The sequence below is a fragment of the Acomys minous genome (assembly GCF_964271855.1).
Source record: "Acomys minous genome assembly, chromosome: 2".
Taxonomy (NCBI): Eukaryota; Metazoa; Chordata; class Mammalia; order Rodentia; family Muridae; genus Acomys; species Acomys minous.
Genome location: NC_140484.1, coordinates 36347278 through 36350691, shown reverse-complemented (window position 1 = coordinate 36350691; position 3414 = coordinate 36347278).

The window sequence follows — 3414 nt, the reverse complement described above, 5'->3', positions numbered from 1 at the left end:
CCAGTCTAGCCCTTTAAAACATCCAACCCAGCGTAACCACTGGAGCAGTGGTTCTCAACCTGTGGGTCGTGACCCTTTCACAGGGGTTGCAGATCAGATATCCTGCACATCAGATATTTACATTAAGATTTATAATGGCAGCAAAAATCACAGTTATGAAGTGGCAATAAAAATAATTCTGTGGTGGGAGTCGCCACAACACGAGGGACTGTATTAAAGGGTTGCAGCGGTTAGGGAGACTGAGAACCACTGCCCTAGAGAAAGGAATTGAACCTCTCTACTTCTGAGTTCTATTGAAGAGGCCAGTTAGTCTTGGGGCCATTGTTCCCTTATTTGTAACCTGGAGATAAAGTAACTTTAACTCTCGGAACCACTGAAAGACGGTGTAAGAAACATTATCTTCATACTACTGTCCCCTCCAGTGCTCAACATCTGCTGCAGATGTGGCTGCGGAAGGTTGAGGCAAACCCTTTTGAGGGATGGCATATCCTCGCTGGGAACAGGAAGGCACACTGATGTAACACATTATCTAAGATCTGTGAGGACTTACCCTTCGGGTTCCTGAATTCCCTAGGGGTCAGGGGATACAGGCACCTCAGCAGCCCTTTAGAGAGTAAAAAAATCTTCCCTTCCACAAAATGATCCAATATCTCCCCAGTGGTCAGTATGGCTTTGGTTATACTGCACTCTCTATGGCTGCTATGGAACAGCAGGGGCTGTTCACACTACGTTTGTGTACAGGGGAGGGAGATTGTGGTTTTATTCTGTTTATATGCAAATGAACACTGCAATACTGTTTTCATCAGGTCTAAGGCAATTGACAGGGTGTCCCTAAGGTCCCGGGGCATCCAGCAGTTCAGGTCAAGCTAGTTTCTTCAGACTTAGGATAACGGTGCTTCTTATAGAAGGAACAGAGTTCCCACTTGGCATGAGGGGAGACACTGTGATGCTATAGTTCTGACAATGCATGGGAAGGGGCCTAGAAAGCATGGAGTTGAACTTACTCCTTGTGCCTGCACACTGATGTTCCTTGCTGCACTAGTCACATGACCAGGTTATAGAGGCATCCTGTGCTCACCCAAGGATGGGTGTGTACATGTACACATGCATGTACAAAGTGTGGTTTAGGGCCCATGAGGGGACTGAGCAGCTAAGAGCACTTGCTATGCGAGTCTGATGACCTGAGTACAATCCCTGAAACTCATGGTGGGAGATGAGGACAAACTTCCAAAAGTTGTCCTCTGATCCTGACATGCAGGCATGGGTACACACACACACACACACACACACACACACACACACACACACACACACTCACACCAGATACTACTCACACAATCATTAATAATAATAAACACTTAAATGAATAAAATGTTGCATATATACACAGCTGCACACTAGAATGAAATTACATCATGTCCAGGAATAAAGATGGAACTAAAGAGCCTCATATTAAGTGAGACAAACCAGATTCAGAGAGACAAATGCCACATGTTCTCTATCATACATGATATCTTTTTTTTAATGTATGGGATTAAAGGGTGTATAATCGTTGGCACAGGGGCTAGTGGGGTCAAAGAGGGAGAAAAAAAGATTAACACAGGAGTGGGTGCTTGATGTGAAAATGTCATGATGATGTCATGCAAGTAATATATGCTAGTAGATTTTTAAAAAATTGCTAGCAATGCTAGGGAGATGGCTCAATAGGTAAAGTGCTTGTTGCATCCTGAATTCAGATCTTCATCATTCACATAAGAGGGGTAAAAAGGGACAGGGGAGCAGCAACATATGGCTTAACCCAGTGCTAGCACAGAGTTTGCTGCACAGTCAATGTAGGCAAATTACTGAGCACTCGATTCAGGGAGAGATCCTGTCTCAAAAACACAATGTAGACAGCAGTGGAGGAAGCCACTGACATTGATCTGTGGTCCCTGTGCACATAGGAACATGTATAAACAGCACACACACACACACACACACACACACACACACACACACTCCAAAAGCAATAGGTTTTTAAGCCTAAAGAGCTCTCTGACTGTGCATTCATACGTCACAAGTGCTGCTTTTTCCTCTTGTGTCCTTAATTATGTCTGATAATTTATTGAGTTTGTGTGGCATGCATTAAAGAAAACAAATCCAAACATTCTTAGGATTAAAGAAAAACCTTACGCTTGTAGAACTGATGTATGGGTGAGTGACACAGAAGTGCATTCAACATTAGCAGCCTCCTCACCCCAAAGGCTGTATTTACTTTTAGGAAATTTTCTTCACCTTAGAGCCAGTCTAGTGCTCCCAACTGCCAAGCACCATGGGATTAGTTTTTGAAGAGGGAAAAAAAAATCACACTATTAAAATTTTTCTCAAGAAAGAAATCACTGAGAAGCATTCGCTCAGTACACAGCCTGTCTGAGGCTGAAGCAGCTGAGGACACACTCAAGGAGCGTGGCCGTTAGAGGCCAACGGAAATTCTGAAGCACAGCTGAAGCCAGCTCACCAGGCAGCCCAACCACAGATACCAGCCTGCTGCCTCAGGCCCTGGGAGGCAAACTGTGGCCATGGAAAAAACTTGAAGGTTCAGACACACACACACACACACACACACACACACACACACAAACACACACACACACACACACACACACACACACACACACACACACACACGTCAGAACAAGCCAGTTGCCCAACAGTGTTCAAACAAGGCAATCTTTAGGGAAAATTTTTTTTTAAGAATGACAATTCTATTTTTTGAACAGAAAGCATTCTAATTTATTAATACCCTTTTTGTTTTCATAGTTTGTATATTTGTCTAAGCATCTAATGTCACTATTAATTGAATGTCTTGCTTGACATTTGTATTATAATATCACTTCCTGGTTGCTATGGTGTTTACTTCTTTCTACAGACTTAATTGTTTAATTTATACACAAGACACGTTGGTTGTACATATCTATATGGTGTTGTTTGATAGTCCAGCATATCCATATATTGTGTCATCTTTAGGTTAAATGAACATGCACATCTTCTAAAACATTGATAATTTCTTTGTGGTGAAAACATTTAAAAAAACATTTTGGGAATTCCATTTTTTTTATCCCTGGAATCAACATAAAACATCAGATAATCATGATGATCAGAGGCAAGTGTTCCTATTGAGTGGCTTATAGACCTTTGTAGGCACAGGGAGGCTACAGGCAAGAAAAGATGTCCTCACTCACCACTGGGCAAATGGCTGAGGACCTACCTGCAATAGAGCAAGAGAAAAGTCTGACCACTACTTATTCACCCAAGCTTTATGTAATACATATCCTTCAGAAAATGATGACGCAAAGAGACAGGGACAGCTGTGTGTGCTTCTGCTGGGTAAATCTGATGAAGAGAGCAGGTAGACAGAAGTGTGCTTGCACAAAG